Source organism: Plectrocnemia conspersa, unplaced genomic scaffold (genome assembly GCF_051122295.1).
Source record: "Plectrocnemia conspersa isolate PC_06_02 unplaced genomic scaffold, ASM5112229v1 ptg000005l, whole genome shotgun sequence".
Taxonomy (NCBI): domain Eukaryota; kingdom Metazoa; phylum Arthropoda; class Insecta; order Trichoptera; family Polycentropodidae; genus Plectrocnemia; species Plectrocnemia conspersa.
The window spans coordinates 33,374,308-33,400,815 of record NW_028277169.1 but is presented as its reverse complement, the minus strand read 5'-3'; the positions used below and the strand labels follow the sequence as shown (position 1 = coordinate 33,400,815).

The following is a 26,508-nucleotide window of genomic DNA, read 5'->3' as shown; positions in this document are numbered from 1 at the left end:
CCTCCTATACCTCCCATACCTCCCTCGCCGCTAGTAGGAGCCGAGCCAGTCGTGCTCCAGCGGCCGCCGGGTGACGGCGTCGCCTACCGCCACGGCCGACGCCTTTTTGACAGCGAATACGAAATATAGAAACCGAGACGACGTACTCATCCGATTATGGACAGAGAACGCGAGCCGATCTTTCGTAGTGGTTTTTCGTGAAAATATCTACAGCGATCGGGATTGACTTAGTTTCGTAACACAGTGTTGTGACAGTATATAGATATATATTGTAAATAACAGTGCTTTTTGATTGTTGTGCTTCTTCGTAGATGCTTTGGATTTTATGGGTGAGTACAAGTTAATATATGTTTCTGGGAAAATTCTGATTTATGTTTGTTCCAAAAATTATTAGCCCTTTTTGTATTATATCATATATGATTTATAATACAAGGTCAGTCGGTTATGGTCATGGTTAATTCTCTATGTTTAATTCTAACCAAAGCTTTATATTTTCATTCATTATTTTTAATTTATTCAAATATTGATAACCATAGGTTGTAATTATGAAAACAATAATATAAAATATTGCAAAAATATGTGGAAATTAAGAAATGTTTAGAGTATTAAAAATCGTCTTAAAAAATACTATTTTTGTGTAAAAAATATTAATGCATTTAAAGCAGTTCAATAGGTACAGCATTTAAATATATTTGTGTTTCATGTGAAAGGCATCGTTAGTTCGAAAACTTAAATCATATGTTATTAGATCTATAGTTTGCATTTAAAAATATTAAGAATACCACACAATAAAATGAGAAATTAAATTTAAAAAGCTTAACTGTAAAAAAATACTTGACGGTACATTTAAAAGAAGCATAATGCTAAATTTTATTAATTGTGTGTATTTTATTGTATATACCTAGTATAAACATTTTTATAAATACAGGAAAATAATTAAAATTGTCTAATCAAAAACGTTAATGTTAGGTGACTCATTTATAAGTATCACTAATATATTTTCTATTGCTCAGGTAAAATATAAGAATAGGGAAAATATGTAATTATTTTTTTATATTTTAATAAATATATTAAAATATTAAAAATAGTCACATGAAAACGCATTATCATATTTTTAAAAGCACAAATTTCAACTTCATAGTGATATCTTTTTTACCGTTTAATACACGTAGAAAAATATTTCTATAAACATATTTAAAAGCAAAATTGAACAGACATCGTTACATTAAACAGGTTTTATACAATATTTAAATATCAGGTGTCACATTAAAAAATATCTCTAATATTATTTTTATTGCTACAGTACAGTATAAGACAGTTTATTACATGTCTATGTTTTATTAAATATATTGAAATAAAAAATATGTATATGAAAGACATTTTCTGATTCACAAATAGCCAAAATTTTAGGTTTATAGTAATATTTTTTTAGTAATAAATTAAACTATTTAAATATATCTATAATTAACGTTTTAATATAGTGCATATTTTTATATATACATAATGAAAACAATAAATAATTTATTGAAAATTCAGTAGAGCAAAAAAATTAAAATACATATATTATGACAACAATCGATATTAGTAAATAAGAATGTAGAAAGATAGAAACTCTAATATGAATTAGTTAACTGAATTTGTTTTTTTTGTTATTCGGAAAAGTATCGTTTTGAAACAATATATTATTTTTAAATGGCGCATAAATAAAAACTGCTTAACATTACTTATTAATACGACATTGTTCGCAAAATTCTAAAACATATGTTATTAATATCTCACATCCAAAATAGCAAGTAAAGATTACAAAGCGTCTCAAAATAATTTGACAACTCCATTGTCACTAAAAGCAACACTGAAAAATGTCTAAAAATAACTTTACCATTTATTCATGGACCTGTCAGAGTACGTAGATAAAATGATGAAAATTTGGCATACAAAAAAAATATAAGTTAAACATTAAATATATTATTATTTGATAATGTCAAATTGCACTATCGATATATCGATTAAATAGATTCAAATAAATTCTATGTAGTTTTAATAGCATATCTTTAGCTGTGTTTATATATATAGTATATTCTAATAAAAAATAAATTTTAGCCTTAACTAAGACACAGTTAGCTTAAATGTAGTTTGTTAAAATTACAGTCGATACATTTGTGAAAAAATAATATTTTTTATTTATATGTATCGATATTGGGCTTATATTTTTTTATTAATTTTTTTGTGTGTTTGTGTGTTTTTTTTATTTCAAGTCAGTAGTAACATTTGACATTAAAGGGTTCGCCAAGCCTTTTGATTTTCTATCAAAAAGTTACTGCAGACCCTTCCGTTACATTAAGCTCTACTGCCTTTGAAACGTCTTAAGTGTACAATTATATTTCTGTAGATATTATTATTATTGCAAATTCAGTCGGTTCAGTTAGTCATATTAACTGTAAAATCAATATTTTATAATAAATGTAGAATGGTAATTGAATTATAGTATTTTGTGTATCGATAATATTTATTAATAATGTATTTTATGTTTGAAAAATATTCAAAATAAAGGTAATAGTAACACAATCTAAAAAATGTTAATGCAAACAAATATTTTAAAGACCTAATTCTGTCAACAAAGAACGATATATATTTTCTGGCAATCTAGTCTTAAGATTAATTGCCCTGATAATTTACCTCAACCAAAATATTTTTTATTTAAAAATAGGTATGTTTTAATTATAATATTATATAATAGCTAGTATGGTTTTATATAATATAATATATTAAAAATAAATTATATAGATCTTCGAAATTGTGTTATTAAAAATCTATTATCTAGTTTTCTTAGTAAAGAAAGGTCTGTTAATATGATTCGTATCGCTATATTCTAAATTACTGTTATTTTACATTGTGAGTAAAATATATTTTAATGTAGAGTTTCTTTTAATATATTTTAGTTTTTTGGCCGTAAAGAGAGCAAGCCCTTTATATTTTAGTTTTGTATGCATTTAGTTAAAATAAGTATAATATGTTATCCGCTCAGTCGCTTTTTACTACTGCTTGTACTTGCTCTTTAGTGATAACCATTAAGGAAACTGAACGTTTAGATCTTAAATACAGATTTGAGAAGGTAAAGACAATGGCGTTTTTATGGGCATGATTTGGTTTCTGATTTAATTTTAAATTTATGCAAAACTCATCTAAAACGCATTTTTGATCTGATTCTCAAGCATGTCACAAAAGTCACTCATATTATAAAAGGGGTGGCAAATTGTGCATAAAGAAATATGGACCAAATATTTGAAATAATTATTTGTAGATACGTCTTCAATCACTTGGTGATTGAAGACGTATCTACAAAAAACGGTTATATTAATTTAAAATTGGTATGTTTCCTTATAAGCTACATACAAAATTTATATGTCAAAATAAATTATAAATATAGCAGATTATATAAATTTTAAAACATTGTGTTGCGTGATATAAAAATATTTTTTAATCAATGCAAACATGATTTAGTCCTCTTTCATAATTATAGGCTCATATATTTAATTCATTTTAAACTTAAATTACAGCTCATAATCAATATTTATTACTTAGCACGTATCACCTCGATTTTTTACTACAAATTTATTACAATATTTATCTGTGAGATTAGAAAAAATTGAAAAAATTCAGTATGTGATGATCGATTTCTCAGACACAATTTTAATTAAAAATACTAAGTTCTATATAAAATTTAAATAAGCGTTTTTAGAAGTATTAGTTACTGATTTATGCCACTGCATTGTTCAACATAAATGTTTTATATGTTGAAAGTATATCTCTTTTTAAATTAAAATATTATCATTATATTAGTATACACCGATATATTGGTTTCTCAATCTAGGAATGGGAAGAAAATTGCCCCTAATAAACTGAACTATGTGACTACTAAAATTTTATACGATGTCAAGAGTTCATTATTAACCGAAACAACAACAGAGCTTATTCTGTAGAAAAGATAATCGGGCGCTTTGAATGTAATTAATTATTGCAAATAATGCAGAATGAAAAGCGTTTTCAATATAGCTGCTCTATAATCGTGTGCTTTTGTATATTGAAATTGGCAAACTATGCCTATTTAATATATTGAGTTATATAAATGCTGAAGTACAATACTTGTATTTATTTTATAAATGGACTACTTTAAAATTTTGTACAGATATTTTTTTAATATATTAAATAAACATGTATTTTTTAAGATGTCCTTTTATATTCAGGTTTTCTTAATATTTCCACGTATTTTCTCATTTTTTTTGTTATATTAACCGAAGTTCTGGAAAGCACATATGTATTATACATATATACACACATCGGTACCGCGAAATACTACAAGCCGATTCGGATGATATGTGATATCATTATTCAATTGTGCCGCGTTGGCTTTTACGCAATGGTGTGTGTGCTCACATTATATAATAATGCGTATACGTATTTGCACATACATATACAGTAAATTTGCATTTTACAAGCGAAAATCGAGCTGCACACATTCGCACTAATGTATATGTAAAACAACACATACAGACATACGAAAATAATTTTATGCATATGTGTGTATTATATTTAAAGTGTGCGTTTGTCGCTCGCGAGTTCCGTTGCGTGTAATGTACGAATGGATGTTTACATTCTGTATTTAATTTAATACTCAGAGTGCGAATGCGAAATACATACCGTAATTTAAATTTTAAGCATGATTATACTATGTGTGTGTGTGGGTATAAGTGTGATTTTGTTTATGTGTTTGTTGATATAGCACTTAGAAACTTAGGATCAAAAGGGGTTTTGTATATGCAGGTTTTTACGTTATGCGAGTCAATATTTTTGTAAAGTTGCGTATTGTTGGTCACAGTAATTTAATAAAAACAGTTTATCAACTAATATAAAGTTGCACTTGTAAGAGTACATATTCTAATAATTGCGTAAACAACGTAATAATACCGTAAAATAGATATTTTTTTTAAAACAGGTTTACGAATCATTTAAAAAATATTTTTTTATTAATTATTAAAGATTATTATACTAGCTTAATTTATCAGTTACCCAAGTATGTTATATTTATTTTAAGAAAGAGAAATAACAGGTGACCCACTAAAAATTCGCTGGCGTTTAAAGGGCGAATGCCATGCCTTGCAACCTAAGCATCCCCTATTTCGAATTTCTAAATAAAAGCTCCATCGACAGCCCAAAATATTCATTCCGTTTTCGGATTCCGATTGCGAATCCTAAGATTCCATTGGGTCAAATCAACTGGCCACCCAGAACCTGAATAATCTCTAGTCTCGATCGACCCCAAAAGTTGGCCGATAACCGACCCTCATCAACCTGACTTGTCCAATTACACAAAAAAACAATGACGATGTACATTTAATACTATCTTTTACCTTTCCGATGTCACGCAAATTAAATTTCAATAGAAACTACTAACAGTAATGTACAAATACTGTTAAAAATTGTGTCTAAGTAAAATCAAACTATTTAGTATTCACAACACCAATTTTTATAACATGATAATTCTTATGAGTATATAAAATCATCTCAAACGATTTTTTGTAAGCTTTGTGGGCTTTACAGAAAAAATATATATATATATACACAGTGGCGAAGCTAAGATGGCGGACCGCCCCGGGCGGCACTTCTTGGGGGTGGTATTTTTGCTATGGAAGAACCGTTCGTTAACTGCGGTTCTTAAACTAAATGCGCTAAAAATGTATATATTTACAAATAGCTGTATAAATACGATTATTAACAGTTTAACAAAAGCTGATTTTATGACCCGGCAAGTCAGAAAATGCCGCTCCTTAATTCTTAACCAGAAATTCTCGGGTTATTCTTTGATTAAAATTTAAATAAACAGAATCGAATCAATCCGAAAAATATTTTTTAAAATATGATAGGTATTCTTACGGATATTACTACAAACTTCTTATATAGAAATATTGGTTAAAGTGTATTCAAACCGAATTTTGGTCAATAGGAAGGCGCTAAAACAATTTTCACTGCGACGGTTACGGCACGATTTTATTGCTTTTGGCGTGAATTTTTGACTACTGAGAAAGATTATTTGTTTTTTGCGCTCTCCTATTGGTCAAATTCGGTTTAGATGTGCTTCATGCAATTTGAGTTGTAATATTGTTATACAAATATTAATATTTTTACTTTTTGGGCATTTCCCAAATGACATGAATTTTCCCAGAAAAAGACACGTCATTTAGTGAAAGCTTGATGGTTCATGTGAGAGGAGCGTTTTCAAACGCTGATCTCTTGGCCTTGACGGGCAAGAATTAGGGACGTGATCGCGACTTTCTAGGGCACTATGAAGCTCGCAGCTGAAATTTGCCCAAGAAAGTATTAACGGATTGTCGACACGATTAAAATGTATCACTTTCTACTAATAACGTAGTCACATTAAATTTACCACTCTCAAGTCAGGAGTCAGTTGCCTCATGTTATCAGGTCAGACTGTAATTGTTGTAAAACATTTTGAACCCCATAATACATGGTTTTAGCTAAATGTGTTATGTGCCGTTAGTAATACATTCTCAATTAAATAAAATATTTATTAATTTCTTAAGTTTATGTTATTATTTTTTTTTTGGTACATGCGTTATTAATTTTTATTTTGTGCACAGTTTCTTAATTTAAATTTAGTTACTATTTTACTACCCAGAATTGTTGAGCATTCGGATGTTATTAAAATTGTCTTGCTTTTAATATTTTAATATTTAATTCAAAGCTTCACTGTTTATGATGAAAATAGCAGTAAAAGCTGTTTGGAGAGTATTTACATTGACTTAACTTAGACTAAATATGCTACAAAATTTATTGACAGCAAGGTTTACTGTGTGACAATTTTTTTTTCTGTTTTGCTAATCATTTATTCTGAATAATAATTAAGACTGAAAATTGTATATGGTAGTATATCATTTTTGCACTAGAAAAATTGTCGTGCAGTATACAGTTTTCTTATGGTTTTCGATTCTATGATAAGAAAATCATATATAAAATTATTATACTAGCAATAATAATTATCCATATTAGAACTTAAGTCCTTCACGACCTCAACCCCTTGTCCGAACTTAGAAAGGCATTCGTACCACTCAAGAACCGACCACGGTCGAGGAAACACTGGCGTTAATTGAGGGATAGGAATTTTCACACCGCGGTTTTTTGGACCTGCCCCCTCAAGGTTCGCGACCCCTGCCTTATAATTGTATCCCTGCCGGGAATTTCGGGAAGCGTTTTTCTTTCCTACCCATAGCATTAGCCGCGGCATGTTGAGCATTCGGAAGCCTGCGTTCCCTTTTGTGGAACGGACCCGGATTACTTTTGCGGTAATAAAACACGAAAAAGCGATAAAAATAGTCATAACAAGCGACAATATATTTTTATGTAAAGAGATTCTCATAATCATTTATAAACAAACTCAATTCGCGGTAGTGTTCATTATGCATTCATTCAACAGAGTCTGTGTAGTATATATCTGATAAGTATTGCTATTGAATATGGTTCGGTATGCTTTTATGTGAATAAAGGTAAACCTATTATACATTTATTTATTAAAGAAAAGTCGAATTGAAAAATGCTGGTTTAATTTTGTCTGTATCATATACACTTTTAAATGAAAAAGAAATCTCCCGGGTGGCTCTTTTTAAGCAATTCTATTGTAGTCGCTTTCCAATGGCAGAGTAAAAATACATTTATCGCGCGAGACAATGTGTATTGTTTTCTAGGTGTGTGTTGAATATCATTGTATTTAATAAACGGTTTAGTAGTTTTAATTACAGTAATTAGCTATAATGGTTTGCAAAAGCCTGCGTGGTTATAATTTGAGTCACTTTTGGGGACTATTATTAATATATATAATATATATAATTTTAAATAATCATCACGATATTCATCTGAGAGATCAGGAAAATGTAGGTTACTCGAATTTGTGATGATCGATCAGAATTAAAATTATTTATTAATCACTAATCACTAATTCGATATAAATTAAAAAACACAAAGGTCCATTTGTGATTCGAACCCAGATCTTTTAGGTCAATAGTCAGCGACTTGTCATTCTGGTATGCGATGATTTCACTCATGTTTTTGTTTGTTAATAACAATTGTTTGATTGTCACTTGTAACTAAAAGTATAAATGTAGTAGTATGTATACAAATATATAGTTTGCGGATTTCATGAAAATAATAAAATTTCAGATATGTTTGTGATAGGACTTAATTATTTTTTTGCAAAAATCAAAAGTTAGTTTCTGGACTTGTTAAGTGAGCCACAGCTTTTATTTATTTTATAATTATAATTATTTAAAAAAATAATATACAATCTTGTATGAATATAAAAATATTATTTTATATGTTTTTTGCGGTACAAATTTCCTGCTCATTACCATTTTTTCCAAGTTATTAATATACCAATTTCTGATTTATTGTCTATATTATATCACAGCGAAACTAAGGTTCATATGATATATTATTTACATTTTTTTACGTGAAATAATCTCATACATATTGAACAATGATATATACGAAACGAAGCAAAAGCGAAAGAAATCCCGACCGAAATTATGTCCATTTTATTCCACGCCTCATGTGGGGTTTTATATTACGACACACACATACATTATATTATGTATGTGTTTGTGTCGTACAAGTGCCATATTTCAGCAACACTACATTTATCGATACTTTATTCGTTTTGGCGGATGAATACGTAATAAACACTACAGCGTGTGGGTTTCTCGATGATTGCACTGAACAATAAGTTTCTGTTAATAAATAAAAAAATGCTTAATGATTTTTTAATAGCATTATATAGAAATTTTGTACATTTTTAGATTAACAGATTTAAAATTAATATCATAAATACAAAAAATATCGATCTTAAACGATTTTTTTGTATAAAAACTGCGAGTAAATATTTTTTGTGAATTAATTGTAAGGTAATTTCTGGTTTAAAATTTGCTCAAAAATGCAGTATGTAATTAGCAAAAGGTTTAAATTAAACTTATATTCTATAACTCATGCTAAGTATAGCTTTTTAAAACATCCTGATTTAGTCAAATTTGTATTAATTCATATATATTAATGATTATATTTATAGCGTTATGTTTTAAATTATATATGTTACAGTGAATGTGCATTACCAGTAAAAATATATTTTTACTGACATTTCAGTAAAAGCATATCAAATTACATGCTCATATTTCTACTAGTGTAAAAATAAAATTTATAAGCTGTCATTTAACATACGCTAAAAGTGTGAACATCCTTAGAAGATATAAATTCCTACTTGTATATTATCTATTTCTATTTTTGCAACTTAATTTGACAGTTGCGAAACATACATTAGTTATTAAAGCCCAAACCAAAAATAAACGTTTAATGCGTTTATACTGATTTAATATCACAGAGCCTAACAGTAAAATTATATTTTCGCTAGTAGAACTATATATATATTTACTGGTAAATATGTATTTGAATATTATTTATTTACGATCTAACGGGTTACCTTAATGCATCATAATGGGCGAAACAACAAAACAAAAAGGATATTGTTTTATTAATACTTTGCTTAAATAAAATAAAATTAAAGCTAAAATTAGCAAGCAATTGTATATGATTGTTAGCAAGCAATTGTATATGACAGTTACATGTTAAACTTGTTTTACTTTTACTAAAATAAACAACAAAGTTGTAAAGTTAACTAATTTAATATTAGAGTTCTGTTTAAAATTCTTATTTTTATTGCAAGTTAAGTTTATTGTTTTTTATATGACTAATACTATTTTAATTGATAAAATCCTTGATAGTAAAATCTTACATGATTGAAAAAAAAACAGATTAATATTGATTTTGTAACAAATTTACTATTTTTTAATAAAAAAGTTTTGAAAAACCACATTTAAAAAAAATATATGACGAATGATTATTAAAATTTCAAATTTATGGTATCATTTTAGCATATTTAAAATTTCTGTTTAATTAAATTAGGTAATATTTAGAGTTTTTTAATATTTTTTAATATTGATATTGAAATATTTTCGTAAGGTTATATATAATCAAAAATATTTGTTTGAGCATAAGAAAAAGTAACTATTTATCTTAATTTAAAAAAAAATATAGTATTAAGTGTTTCACATTATATATAAGTATTTAATTTTAAATGTACTTGATATGCTCAAAAAATAAACCTAATAAATTCAATGGAAGCATTTAAAATTAAACAATATTTTTATTGATTTTAGAAGATAAAAAAATAAATACCATAATTAAGTTAGTCCACAGCGGCACAATATTAACTCGAAAATATGAGTAATTTATAGATTTTCGGCAATTACAATATTATTTTCTATTTGTCGGCTATTAGTTGCGATAGCTATGACTGTTTTATATATAACATATATAGAAAAAACTTTATATATGGAATCGGTTATTATAATATTGTTGCAATCCGCTCGCTGTACGCGGCCGTCTCCATGTCCGGGTCGGAGATCCCTGCCGTAAAATGAAAGACGCTTAGCCTGTTAAGCGCCTTCTCGTCCATCTCGGGGAATAGTCGTCGAATCATCTTTTCCAGCTCGGCCGCAAACTCCGCTAACGTTTCTGACTTCTGCCATTTTCTGGTCGCGAGCTGATTGAAGATTTGGAAGTCGGATGTGCGATCTCCGAACCTCTGCTCCAAAGCTTTCGTCAGTGATGACCACTCCTGTCTCACCTTCGGCTGAAGAGTCAGCAGAAAATCTAGCGCCTCCTCTCTCAGAGACGTGCACAGTGTTCGAGCAGACGGTTCGGTCTCGTTCAACTCGGCTTATAAACGCTTCCCAGCGTCCGCCCTCGAATGTCGGATATTGCACGAAGCTCCTCCGTTCCTCAGCTTCGACGAGGGAGAGGCGTTCAGCGATGGCGTCCAACTCCGACTCCACGATTCCTCCGCAATTTCTCGGCATCTTGATGCAACACTTCTGACACCAGTGTTACGTGGGCCTGTGTGGGGCCGTTACATCAGAGCCTTTGCGAACAAATAAAAACACGCGAATTCAAAAACAGGGCACCATTCCTGAGGAGCGATAGTCTTACAACCGAGCGTGGCGACCGATGGGCCTTTTACTGCCGATCTGCGCGTGAGTCCCGACGCAGGCGCGAGAGCGCGCGGATTGCAACAATATATTATAAAGGTAATTTTAGAAATTAAAAAAAAATATTCCACCACATATATAAGCAAATACATAGTTTAGAAATATATTTGAATAACTAATAGGTGAAAAATAGACATGTATATATAATATATGGTATTTGTATAATAAAAATATGGTTTTAGTTAAATTTATTAATTACTAACAAATATTTAGTATTTGAATAATAGGAATGTAGTTTTTAGTTAAATTTATTAATTATGAACATTAAAAAATGACAGTTGCAAATTATTTTATTACATAAATATGTATACTAACATATACTTGATAAATAGCCGGAAAATTTTTCGAAAAACAAATAGTTAGATATTGAAAAATATTTGGTTCACATATTATAATAATTTAATTTTCTTTAACATATCTTAAGTGAAATAAGATAATTGTTATAATAAAAAAATAATAATATATCTTATTAGGATATATGTACATTTAAATAAACAACTCTATTAAGAAGAAAAACTCTTGTACATATTGTTAAAGAAAATGGTTTTTGAGAAGAATTGCATTTTTTTAATGATTTATTGGTATAGGATTATAACTAATATAGATACTACACATACAAAAAAAAATTATAAATTTTTTTTTAAATAAAATCATTTTAATATCAAATGGTAATTTTAAAAATAAATTGACTGTTGTCGAGGTGTAGATAACCTTAATTGAAATTGGGTAGTTCACGCGTCTCGGTAGTGTATATTATTGCGCAAGTACCTTCAGCCTGAAAGCCTTCCCATCTCAATGAGTGATTGTAAACACTTGGAACGATATTCCTTGTCATCGTGATCTGCGCCTAAGATGACACAAAATAGTCTCTTTTCGAGACAAGGAAAGACATTCGGCGTGAAATGTAAACGAGAAAAAGCGTTTTTGTGCGTCTCGATTTTCCTCTGCTGTTTTTCTTTTTATATTTCTCTTTTTTGCACTACCAAGGGTCTGCGAAATATGAATGAGACTGTAGTAAAAGTATCTTGATGTTTTCGCCGCATAGACTGTTTGTTTTATGGCTTTATTGAATCCGTGCTTTTTTGTTGAGTTAGTGTGTGCCATGTAAAAAGATCGATATCGAAATTTGACACTATCAAACAAGTTTGACGTCGATAAATATTGTGAGTGTGATGGATATCGGTAATGAAACTACCACTCTCATATTAAGTAGGGATTTTTATTTCATGTACAAAGGGTTGCTTTCAAAAAAAATAAAGTTTGACATACTGTTCTGTGAATAAAAATTTATTTCAGAATAAAATTAATTCTGTAACTCTGTATTCATTAGGGAAATGCACATTGGTTGAAATTTAATCGTGTAAATGACAATAACAATTTTTTTTGTTACTTTAACCACACGAGCTGGTTAAAAAGTGACATGATTAAGTTTAATATCTAGCGAGTGGGTTTTTCTAGGGATAGGTGTATGAAGTAGTATAGAGCATTTCGTGGGATAGATAAAGCGAGATGCAAATGTTGTGCGGGATAAATCAAGACTTTTGCGGATATCCGCCTTATCTAAATGGGAATGCGAAAACTTTGTTTCGAAAGTCATTTTTAAATTTATATTCCACCCGCGTGACGTGTGGGAAGGGGATGACGGTGGGTTTATTGGGTGGGGGTAAAGCAGGGCTGTTTAGAGAGTAGTCTTGATACCGTACCAATTTATATTCTCTATTATAATCAATATTGCTAATGATAATATAGGTTCTATATCTAAATAAATGCTATTGAAGTAGATGTTTAATTCATATTTTCGATTTGAAAAATTATTAAGCCTATACAAAAATTCCATTACAGCCTGTACTTGTCAACAGAATAACCTTAATCCTTTCACATCATCTGCGTTTTAGATTTTTCTTTAATGAGTTGCTTGTTAGGATTGTCAGGATGAGCAAGGTCTGGATAATAAGGTGTATAAGATTCAGTATGGTTACTTGATTTCATTATGAGTCAATTTAGCCATTGTCGTGTTGTAGAATTACTATTCAACTTCTGTTGACAAGTACAGGCCGTTATTTTACTTCTTTGGGCAAACGATCCAGCTGACTACAATAAGAGTTTACTGTTATTGCTTGGACAGGCTTAAGAGTTTCGTTATGCATAGTTTATTTGTAATCTCACTATATATAATACATAAAGTAACTTTTTTACAGGAAGCCCGGGCTTCAAGGTATAATTTTCTAAAACCACTGTCGTCGTAAAACATCTATTTTTCATCTTTGGTTATTAAATGATCGATAAAGGGCGGCTTAACTAAAAGATCCATAAGTTTTTAAGATGTGCGGGTTTACGCCGTCTCTTTTTCTTCATTTAATTCGTGTGGGAATCAATACACATTGTCTCCAAGCCTTCCAAATATTTTTTATGTGTCTTTGCACTGTTGAATAGGGCTATATTAGTCTTTGAGAGAGCAGATGTGTAGTTAACGTAGAATTTAATTCCATTTCTGCAACCGGGACATTTATTTTAATCCTAAATTCCCGTTCGATTTTTTTTATGTATCTATAACATTTACCGGTATATTATGAATGTTTTTACGTGTAGAAGTTCTAACCAAAAAGAGCATAACGCAGCTAGCTCGGAACTGAAATTTGCAGCTCAGCAACTTCAGAGTTAACCGTACGTCAAATTCAATAAGCTATTCTGGCTTTGGGATCAATACTTATTCCAAACTAAGGACAGCTCGATATTAGCTTGTGTGAAAGCATCACTAAACAGTTGACCTAACAGTACTGCTTTAAAATATTTTTAAAAATAAATAATTTTATTCCTTTAGGACTTCAGATAGTTGTGATTTCTGACCGAATAGCTAATATATTTTACCGTGCTTTATTCTTGATTTATTTTTTTTGTCTATATATTTAACTAACTACTATAGTGAGCTATATATCTGAAAAAAATAGCAACTAAGAATAAACTACCCAGGCATCTAATTTCTGTGAAAGATTTTGATTGTTTAAATCCACGACTTGTTAGTGATGCTATTTGTACTAATTGGTTCACACTCACTCTAATTCAGATATTTTGATACCACCTTCAAATGCAAGTAGAATTTATTCAGATAAAAATTAAGTTTGGGATGATCCAAAAGCTTATTTCTCGAGTGCTGCATCCATTAAATGATACAATGTCCTGACTTTTGCGATAGTGTGTTTATTTTTGTTATGAAATAATAAATATGTTGTGCAACAATTCATAAATGTTTTAGTTAGTGTGTCCGTAGGCTTGGTATTCTGAAGTTAAGTCGGTCTTTTCTTGGTTAAAGTCAAAGTTGAAGGGCTCTTGAAGATCTGATGCCTTGAACTCCAAAGTGGATGCTAGTAGTGTCAAATAAAATCTCCGAGAGGAAGTTCTCAGACAAAATATCCGAAAGGAAATTCTCAAACGTGTCTGAGAAAAAGTGATTATTGGTTACCACGTGTTCCGGTCTTTATATCCATAGTATATTTTGTTGTCAAATGAGTGGCGAGTTTTTTGAAACAAATTGCTGTTGGCCGCTAAAGCTTATTAAAAACAGATGTTTCAAGAGCATACCCAACTTAGCGTTGTCTTTTCTAAATACAATTTATACGTATACTTTGTGACTAAAGCTGTTAAAATGTATCTCACTGTGATATCCAATTTTATTATAGCAACAATTTCTTCTTAAACGGTTGAAACGCTTTATCACAAGCCGAACTGATTTTTTTTATAACTCAATAGTACAAATTAATCTTTTTAAGTAAAACAGTATAAGTAATGGGTCTATAAAATTTAAAGTATAATTAATATTTGAGACAACTTATTTTTGCCGAAATCTTTGCTTTGATAATAAATAATTCTTATAAGCGAAAGGCAGTGAAAAAATGATAAACTACCTCAGCCAAATGTTTCTTAAAGACGCTTGCCTTTTCTTTATTGTTGCGTGTTTAATTTCCATTTTCTTCAAAGATAGGAAAAATAGATGTCTGTGGTTATTAGCTATCTAGTATATTTTTACAGTGAATGTATCATACATAAATAAGACTTACCATGGGTAATAAATATATAAATAGAAAGCTTTATATTCATTTGTTCTATTTTAATATACCTGTCGCTGAATTTTTTTATTGAATATCATGTTGTTATTAAAATATGTCACGTAAATCTCATTACTGACTGACTGACAACAGTACATACCCCCCACCAGTTTAAAATCGCATGAGTTCCTACACGTCAAGGAAGTCATCCATCGGCCAGAGGCTCGCTCTGGAATTTAAGGTAGGAGTTTCCATCATACGCGGCCGCGGCACAGCTTCCGGCCCAGAACTAATGGCCGATGGCCCCTTCTCCTCAATTTCCGGGCTTGCGCAACCCCCACCCCTCACCACCGCACGACACATTTCGCCGTCCCTTGTCACCGCGATATTCGCGGCGCCGTGAAATAATTGGCCACGGCCTGAGTAATTTATCGCGGTCATATTTTTTTTGAGCGTTCGCGCATTAGCGTTTGTCATCCGAGATGCGGATTTGAATTTATCGCCGGTGTTTTATTAAAATATTATATATTCGTGCGCAAAAGCAGGGGGAGGGGTCACCGTTTGTTTGTTCGCGTTGACCGGAAGTAAAAGGCAAACAAAACATTTTGTATGTTTTATTTAATACTTGCCATGTCACTGGTGCCTAATATTCGAAAAAATAAATTTGATTTTAATAATGTACAAATAATGGTGACTTAATAAATATTCACATAGTGGTTAAATACCTGTCGATGACTTATACTTACGAAACTTGAATTTAAATCCCATATAAACTTAAGTGCTATTTAATTTTCATCGTATTTGTAAAATCGATATTAGTGATTATTATAATATTAAAATTTTGATTAAAATTATAAATATCTGTAAAAACATTATTCATGTCATACAAAATTAATGTTTTTATCAGTAATATTAAAATAAGATTAAATAAAAAATAAGCTACTCACGATAAAAATCGCATTAGTTATTTCGCCGCTCGACGTAATGCATGATAATTTAATATTTTTGCTAAATTTAGTATTTGACAAATTAAGACACACAAATGCATATAAGGTATATGCGCAATGATATTTTTAAGAGTAGCATATTCTACAAGTAGTAGCAAAAACCGTTAACTTTGACCGATAATTTAATAATTTAACAATCAATTATACGTTTTAGATGTTTTTGAGGATATTTAAAAATAAAATTAGGTCTAAAAGATAAATTAATTTAGTATGGATGTCAGACCTAGACTGCGTCTGTACACACAGAGGCGCGTTCACTGAGCGGCCCACAGGGGCTGCGCTGAAAACGTTTGCTCCTTAAATTCTGCAGAACTGCTTAAGCTATCAACCATAAAATCGCTTTAAAAATCAAAACATACAATATAATGAATATTTTGATTTTAATGTCTTGGGCACATTACAGTTACATTAGCACTATATACATATATACATGTATAAAATAAGTTTATTTATTGAAAAAATATATAATTATTATACGAAATTTATGTTTCAATATATACTTATTTTATTATACATTATTAACATTTTCTTCATATTTGTTATTGAATACGTATCGTTAGCAATCCTGTTATATAAAATATTTTTGTTGTGTACATAACGATACATGTGAGGGTATCGTGTTTCTGTCAATATTTCTGAGCAAACGATATAAGAATGGAGATACAATATCCAATTAATCTCAAGAGTATATTTAGGTCAAATTGAGACGTAGTTTTATAAATGTAACAATTGTAAAAATACATTTTTTTATTATAAATTAATTTTTAAATAAAAAATGCCATTTTTTGCACATTTTAATAAGTGTAATATCTTTTAGAGCTCACTTAATCATAAGTAAACATATGCTTACCACACAGTATGATATAAATAGTCGATTTATAAATACTCTTTTGGTTGAATGAGAAAAGCGCAACATGTGTTGAAGAGCTCATAGACATAATAAAAACAACTCTTTTTTACTTTATATTATACAATATAATAGGGTTGTATTATAACAATATTCTTAAGTAATAAAGTTATATACCCTTTAATAACAACGAATAATTTGTGCTTGTTAAATTATAATTACTTAAACACAAATTCATGGCAAAGTAAATACTTGAACTTTAAGTAAGTTTAGTTGAAATTCTGTTTTTTATGTGATGTAAGAATATGTATTGATAATCTAGAAAGTTTTTTGTTATATAATAATATTCCATGTTTTCTTGTAATATTATCTATTTATATAATAGATTTAATGAATAAATTATTTTTTTATGTAAACTAAAAAATAGTTATAAACCATTAACTTGTACCTAATTCTAAATAATATATTTTCCTGTATTTTTTTTTGATAATATAGTATACGGTCATGTGATCAAAAAGGTTTCAAACACATTGTGATTACAATGACATGTTTTTTTTTATGGTTTAAGCTTGATTTATTTTTGTCCCATGTTTACTTCAACACTGTTTTTTTATCATTCATTACTTTTTGTCCTAAATGAGCACATTAAAAATAATCTTTTGAAACTAGACGACTGATTTCACATTCCTACACATATTTATTTATTTTATTCTCATTTTTGTACACTCGCGAGGCAAATGCATTGCACTTACATCGAGTGGGCAACGATTTGTTTTTTAATGCCTTTTTGCGCGAATCATTTCATTCTTGGCTACGTGGTTTAATGGCCAAAGTCGCGGTTTAACGCTGAAATGGCACATGTTTTATATTATTATATGTATAATTTTTAATATGCGAAACGTCCTTAGAGCGGACGGGATGGTCGTAATTCGCCCGTTAAACGAGCTGTGAGATCTAAATACATATGTATGTATGTGTGTTGAACGCACACACGCGGTTTGGGATTATCATAATATAAAAATAAAAATAAAATATGTTGTAAATAAAAGTTTCGACTTTATGGAAATCCTTTCCGATTTGATGATTAATGTGTAGGGATTTTTTGTGTTTTTATTATGTTGTATATTACCAGTTCATATCGAATATTTATTAACTGACCTGTCACAAGAAACTTACTCCTTTCAAACATTAAAAAGTAGCGACGTGACATTAGCACATGTCATTCTAGCTGCCATTTTTATGTCAACTGTGCTATTTTGCATTTTTTTTTTTCAAATACGATTACATGCTTTTGCAATAAGTGCCAATACAACTCATTAAGAAACTGAACAGCAACGAACTGATGACTGATTACGTGTTACTGCAATACGTGCAGACAGTATATTAAAAATATTGTATATAGGCAATTATTAAAATACATTTGTGGGAAAAGAATGAATAATATATTGGTTTCAGATTATTTTGGGCAAAGCCAGATAATAAAGATAGTGACATATATACATCAAATTAAAACAATATTGTTTTTCGGGATTAAATAAAATATTATTATGTCTATATTAAATACATGATTTTTTATAATGCTTCTTCTAAAGTACTAAAGTTCAATATTATTATTTAATAAAAATATATTTGAAAATTCATAGGTCACTTCTTAAGAGTAATAATATTTACAAATACAGCTTCTAAAAGCTAATATATTTGATGTCAGTACTAACTAATTTCTCATGTTTTTTTTTTATAGATTTGTATAGAATTGCTTTTTTCTTTTTCATTAAAAGTTTTTCTAAACCATTAGTTATTATTGTTAGCAATAATAACTAATGTTTATTAATTTTCATGTTGTTTTTCATAAACTAAGAAATTTTTGTAGGGGTCCTATTTATATGTATTTACTTAGGTTTATTATGGCCAAAACTTGGCGGCACTCTGGTAACACTGGTGATGGAATTCCCCTGACTAGCAACTTTCGGCGCGTTAAATCGTTAAAATAAATACTACTACAGCAGCTCAATCTGTGTATAATTGCCACCCGTCACCTCTCTTCGGCAAATTTTTAATGCAATATTATTATTTTTGCAATTTTTCTAATACTATGCACATATTTCAATCTAAATATTGCGTTTAATTAATATATTGGTTTTCCTATTGCCATTTTTGAAAGCTTTTTTATAATTTCGCCAGTTAATAAATAAAATGTAAGTGCATTATTAAAGTTATTGTTAGTTACTATTTTTGTTGTGACACCTATTTTATTTATTCATTATTATGGTTTTCTGTTTCACTTCATTGTCTAGTATTTACAGCATTTTTGACAGTAGTATAAGTCGCTGACTGTTGACCTGGAATATCTGGGCTCGAATACTATATCGTGTCTGGAAGATCATACTTAGTAATAATTTTGTTACTATGATTTTGATCGATCATCAATAGAATAATTAAAATCGAGCTAAGTCATTCATACAAGGTATTGAAAACTTTCTTATAATGAGCTAGTAAAGCTCATCAAAAATATCTTATATTAACTTTATAGCCCAGCTTTTGCCTGGGATATATTTAAACTTATTCTTTATTCATTTAAACTATTTTTATTTGTGGTGTTATTACAAAATTATTTATTTTGTTCTATAGTCTTCACGTAGTTCAGTAGCACGTAATTGTTACGTCGCTGTTCAACTTGAATTTTAACTTTAGTTAAACATTTTACATACTAGGTTTTAAAAAAAATGTAATAATGAGCATAAAAAAAATATAATAATATAATTATTACACAGCTTCATCTGGGATAGATTTATTCTTAGTCCATTAAAATGAATTTTATTCATCCCGTTATTATAAATTTATTTTAATACTAGGCCTTATACAATATTTTTAGTAAATTGTCTCCTCTTACAAAAAAATGTATGGCCACAAAGTCATTGTAGCTGACCACCTCATAAAAATATCTTCATTTAAATCAAAGTCAGACTTTACAAATCACTTAACCCACAAGTTTACATTGTTTTATATATTAAATAATTATCATTTAAGATATTTTTTTAATATAGCCAAATAATTGTAAATAATAAATTACGATTTATTAGGATACTGTTTATTGATGATTTTACTAAAATAAATATGTTTTATGGAATATTAAAAATTAAAATTAAACATTCGATTTGCTAATATATGTTTCGTAAATTATTAAAAATATAAATTTACGAAATGCTTTTAATCAATACAAATTCTAAGTGATACAGATTGGTAAGAGATAATTAGTCTCAAAATATAAACATGCGGTGCTATAAATATTACATACAATCAGGACTTTTGATTTGCCAAATTAATACAATTTAATTATAGTTTATGCTTGATAAATAATTATAGTTTTGTGTAGTTAAGTATCGAGTGGTTAAGTATAAGAATTAATAGTTTAGATTAATTAATGCTGTACTGAATTTCAATATTTCTGTTATGATTATGACAGTCAATCGTGATCGTTAATTTACTCTCATGCGTAGCATTGGAAAATTTATATAAAACAGTAAACCATTCAATCGAGTGGTAGCTGCATTTTTACCGTCGAATAATTTAAAATTGCAAATCTTAGTTGCTAAAAATGTGAAATTGCCCAGAATAGTAATGTCCGGTTCTTTATGGGGTGCTGAAAAACCCCATTAATTATACGCGATTTACAGCGGCGGCAGACATGTTATATTCGACGCGAAAGAGAAACTCGGATTTCATAATAATGTCGGGCATTTATCATGTTTTTTCGGGACCCTCTTAACGCGCCCAAGGACGGCCCTAATACGGTGCAATCAATAACAGTCGCAGACTGTGTGCACAATTGTGTTGTTATTAATCAACAATTTCGTATAAATAATGCGAGCGTTGTTCGCTCTGAGCGAAAGCGAGGGCCATAATATTATACAATAGTGAGAGTGTGGGTCTGAGGCGTGGATGTTTATTTTGGACGTTCATGAATGCGAACGCTGCGATTTATCAGTTGCGACTGAAATATGATGTTTATTAATATCGGCTATTTATATTCGTTGGGTGACCTCAGACTCACTTGAAAAGTGTATTTAGAAAAATAAACGTGACAATCCACCTATGTATTCTTATAAATTATCCGTCAGAAGAAGGGATTTTCTGTCCCTGGATTTATTGATTAAAATTTTCCGGGAAATCGCTAAAAAAATTGCCTGATTTCCAAGAAACGTCCCTTAAGATCTGCGAAAATCAAATTAATATTGCTGCTTTAAAATAAATTGTAATTCCTACTAAAGTTGCTAAGATTCTACGATAATAATTATTTATAGTATGTTTATTATTTATTTATTTATTAATAGCTAATCTTGACATCAAACAAATTTTAAGTAAACATATATATATTAATAATTTATAACAAAAACATTAAATAAAAAAAGTCTTAATATTATAATTTACTTCTTAATGCACGAAGGTGTTTTTTTTTTATTCCATTTAGGAAGCCCTTTATAGTTTTATTTTTGATGATTTTCCTAGAAATATTATTGTACAACTTAACACCTTCGTACATAAATACCCTAGCCGTACTCATTTTCTCAATTTCTAGTATTAAATTCATGTACATCTTTATTTATTATTAAATACATAATAAAATACTCTGGTAACACATTATTTTCTAACTTATATATGAATACTAAAACATTCATTGCAATATTTCTTGAATATTTAATCATTCCAATCTATCAATCTTACTTTTAAAATCTTTTTTTATTTAAGATTACTCTTATTGCCCTATTTCGTATTTTTTGCAACATTTCTGTATCTAATTTATTTAACATATCTAGTATTATCGCACAATTAGTTAAATGAGCCAATATTATACTACTGTAATTTTTTTGTGCCTCAACTCAACATATTTTTCATTCTGGTTAATATACCTATTTTTATTCTATTTTTTTTTTAATATGTAATTAAAATGCTCCTTAAAATTATTTGATTTTGTATCTATTGTACAACTACAACTAAATATTTTATATTATAAACTATAATCTAACATATTTTTATAATTAAAAAACATACATTTAATTTAAGTACATTCTTTTTTAACCATATTTTTATTAAACTTGATTCATTGTTTTAATTATCTACAACTTATTTAATATTATCACCTATGCAATACATTAATGTGTCGTCCGCAATCAGAGGTATATTACACTTTTTTGCATTATTAATTATAAAAATAATATATAATATAAACAACAATAGTCCTAATTCAGACCCCTGTGGTACACCGTGAGATATTAATTTTTTTTTGGAATATGCATAATTTATTTTAACTTTTTGTTTTCTTTTATTTCAATAATTATTAAACCATCTTAAAACTATTTCACTTATACCGATATTCTCTAACTTATTGTTTTGTATATTATTTCGAAAACTTTCTTGAAATCCAAGAAAACTGCTCCAATGATTTTGTTTGTATCCCCGGCCAACAACCAATCATTTATCAATACTTGTAATGCAGTCTCAGTGGAATGTTTTTCTCTAAATCCCGATTGTTACTTACTGATGTTTTTAAAAATAATAAAATCTTTTAATTGTTTGATTACTACTACTACCATCACTTTTTCTATACAAGGCAACATGTTAATTGGTCTCATTTCCTCAACTTTTTTACTATTTTTTATTTTAGGTATAGATATAATACAATAGTAGCAATCTTAAAGTTTTTATGTATTTCTCGTTCGAAAAGTGCTTTATTTATTAAATAATTAAATTTAGTAGTTCCTATTATTGGTATTTAAAATATTCAGTTCTCTAAATTTGAAAGTCATACATTTTTTTCCTAGAAGTCCTGTGACCAAAGATCAATTAATTATTAATAAAAAATACATTGTAAATATATAACTATGGTTTAACATAGTATTGGGTATTTCCAAAAAGAATTTATTTTGGTCAGTTGTGCTTTGACCATTAATATTATTCCTAAGTACGTATTTTATTATATGTGTTGGTGCACATCTGGACTTTAAGCATTTAAATACTTAAAAAATCTAATTAATAAAATATATTAAGGCAGATTTTTATCAAATAAACAATTTATATAAAGTTGAATTATGGTAGGTCCACCCTAAGCTAAGGTTATTCAAAGACCTTTTTAACTTATGAAAACGAGTTTTGCCAAAGGGCCTAATAACAATAAGAGAATACTCAATATCATAATTATCGGCTATTTCATCTCCTTGTCAGCATCCGCTCGGTAAGCACAAGAAAATATCTTTTGAAATCTTAAGTAAATATTTTTAGAGGTGGAAAATTTAAATCAACCGAATTAAAACAGAAGCAAATGTTTTCACATAACGTAGACAAACTCTGCCGCTACCTCTCAAAAATGAACAGGGCAGTAACGTATTTTACACCTAGACTCCACATTTGAATTTAATAAAAATATTTGTAAACTTCGCTCTAAAGAGCTTTCCGCGATAGCGACCCTTAGACTGGTTTTTAATATGAAAAATAAAATTAGAGAATTCACGAAAGCTTGCGGTCTTAAACCAATCGCGAATAAATTACAAAGATCTTTTAAAAATCTTAATATTTTAAGAATTAAAATTTACCCAATTGAAACAAATATTTTTACGAAAGGTAGGCAAAATCTGCCACTATCTTTTCAAAATGAAAAAGGCAGTAACGTTAATTTTAAATCAAGCGTTAAATACCTGGCTTACCACATATACTTTAAGCTTTGGTTTAATAAACTTGCCGTCATTGCGGCCCTTAGACTGATATTTAAATCATAGATCGAATCAGCTATAAAATATATTTTTTATCTACAATATAAAAATTTAATTATGAATTAAACAGGTGCTTACGTTCCTAAGCCAATTGCAAATAAATTACAAAAATCATTTTAAATCTTAAATATTTTGAGAGGTGTGCAATTAAAATCAACCAAATTATTTTATCCTTAATAAATTAAAAAAATGACCGCGAGGTTAGAGAAGATTATATCTGTAATATTAAAATTATATTTTAAACTATTTAATATTTAAATAAAAATTAACATTCAAAGTAGATTTTTTGGCTCCTTAAAAAACGACATTCATTTCGGGATTATCTGATATATTGGATGGATTTGATTATTTTCTTGCCACAAGCTATTTTCTGGTGTACTATTTAATTTTTTAGCACTCGTTGTATTCCCGGATACAAACCAAGTGGTACGAGCATATGTTGTCACAGTCACGAGACCCACGCGAAGTATTTAGGGAGACTCCCATCAGTTGCATGATCTCACGCTCTGGCGAAGACGTGTACTACCACTATCCACAAACACACGTCTATATTTAGATATAAAAGTCCACACATATACATCTAGACGCGTACGTCATAAAAACGGCGTTGACATGTGCTACATAAGAGTTGCTAGGTTGTAAAGTTTAACGTTGCAGTTTTAGTGCCCCTTACACGGTCGCGAGATGCAATTCTACCGTTTTCATGTCCATCGAATTTGTTGTGAGCGAAATAAATTAAGATTTGCTTTTGGCTTTTATGGGCTTCCGCGTTTAATGTCCAAATGTTTCGTCGTAACAATAAACTGGAATAATATTTTTAAAAGTGTTAAGCTGTAGTGTTTTATATTATATAATATTGTTATTCACTTAGCTGCTCTTTGCATCTGAGGAAGAATGATACTTCAGCAATTTAATTAGTTAAATTAATATATTTATATACTTAAAAAAATCGGTTTTGAGTTGACACTTTCTTTTCGAATCACTGTTCTCTTTAATGTATATCTTTACTAATTTATTTTAGTGGTTCAAAGCTTATTGCAAAAAGTTATTAGGAGGATTTTATGTCTTTTAAATACATTTTAGTAATTGCAGCTTAAACTAATTGACACTACATAATTCTTATTGCTGCAATTTGAAAATTGATCGATATTATCAGTGTTTTGATGGACCATATGTTACGAAATATTATATAAAGAAATCTCATAATAAAATAAACTCGTATTTAAACAGATATGCTAATTTGAAATGTGAAAAATAAAAAAAGTGATTTTCGTTATCAAAATAAATATATAAATTCATGTAAATCACCACGAATATCACATAAAACCCAGTGTTTTTTAATTTCAATTGTGTGTTTTCAGAACATAGCATATATTTTATTTACTTTTTGTGGAACAATTGATATATTTCTGGCCTTTATTTTGTTAAATCAAAGTTTTGCAGCAATTAAAAAATGTTATTTGTGGGTTCATTCGAAGTTTGCAGGCCTTTTCAAAGTGGATTTGCTTTGGATTTCGGACGTTCGGACGATGCGAAGAGAGAAGCGGCGGCTTCTGCGATCTTTGCTAGATTACATTTAAGTCGGCCTTTTCTTAGTTGCAGGCTTTCCATTGTGCATGCCAGTAAAATAAGTCTACAAAAAAGTCAAGAATAGTTCTCAGACAATGTTTCTAAAGTAAAGCGATTCTTGGTTGCTAACGTTTCATTACTCGTTCCAGTCGAGATTTTTTTGTTTGCCTCTTTTAGATAAAACCAATTACAGACTGCTGGCTAGCTTTTTAAAATACATTGCCATTGGCCAGTAGAACATATTAAGAATGACCGTTTCGAAAGCAAACCCGAATGCATAAATTATTTCAAGTCTACAGATTTTTTTAATGATTTTTAATTTAGTGGCAGATATTTTTATGATCTTATCTATTAAAAAGTTTCTCAAGGTAGTTTCTCATGTTTAAAAATAACGCTTTTAAATGCTTTATTAAAGCCAAAATAGTATTTTTATGTTAGTTATACGTAAAGTTGTCTGTAGGTGCGTCTGTAGGTCTTAGACGTTTTTGGAGCAGATTTAACTCTAAGTTCACGACGTTAAGCTGGATTAGATAATACAAAAAATAATTGGTTCGGCCTCTTCTTGGTCAAAGTATGTTTCTAGCGAGTCTACTTGTTAAAGTTTTGACTTCTTGAGCTCTTAAGTAAATGTTCAAGTGTGAATGTCAGTAAAAATGTTACAGAATTGCCCACGTGCCAATATTTATAACAATGGTTTCCTCTATTTGTTTTTTTTTTGGCCGTTTTAGTAGGACAGCCAATTACAAAGTTGGCAGTTTGGTATTTTTTAAAACCGACTGTCGTTGACTGCTTGGGAAGATTATAACCGACCGTTTAAATGGCAATGCCGAATGCGTGTGTAATATTTTTTCAATAAATTTGCGCCGTATAATTGTAATTTTTCTAAATTATGACGAATATTTTGACTTAATCTACAAAAATGTGTTCTCACGGTGGTGTCCCATTTTACCAAAAAAGTCCGTCTTTATGTACCATATACTGATTTTAACCAGGGCTTATGATTTAATAGCATATTGTTTGGATTCTTATGAGTGTAAATTTTGCAAAAAGATGTTTGCCCATTTTTAGACTTACTTATTCAATCCCTTTGTTGGTTGGTATAATTGTTTCATG

General features: G+C 29.2%; 1 protein-coding gene across 17 annotated transcripts in view; it reads left to right on the top strand.

Moving 5' to 3' along the window:
* The first annotated feature begins 65 nt into the window (after window positions 1–65).
* LOC148235462 (hemicentin-1-like) overlaps window positions 66–26,508 on the top strand; it is a 556,592-nt gene continuing 530,149 nt past the window's right edge. For 14 of the 17 annotated variants that reach the window (XM_088185616.1, XM_088185607.1, XM_088185613.1 and 11 more), the window contains exon 1: window positions 66–329. The gene's annotated coding sequence lies outside the window, so the exon portion shown is untranslated. Of the gene's footprint in view, window positions 330–24,326; window positions 24,548–26,508 lie in introns of those variants that run through there. The other 3 variants (XM_088185603.1, XM_088185609.1, XM_088185604.1) reach the window with 3 other exon arrangements.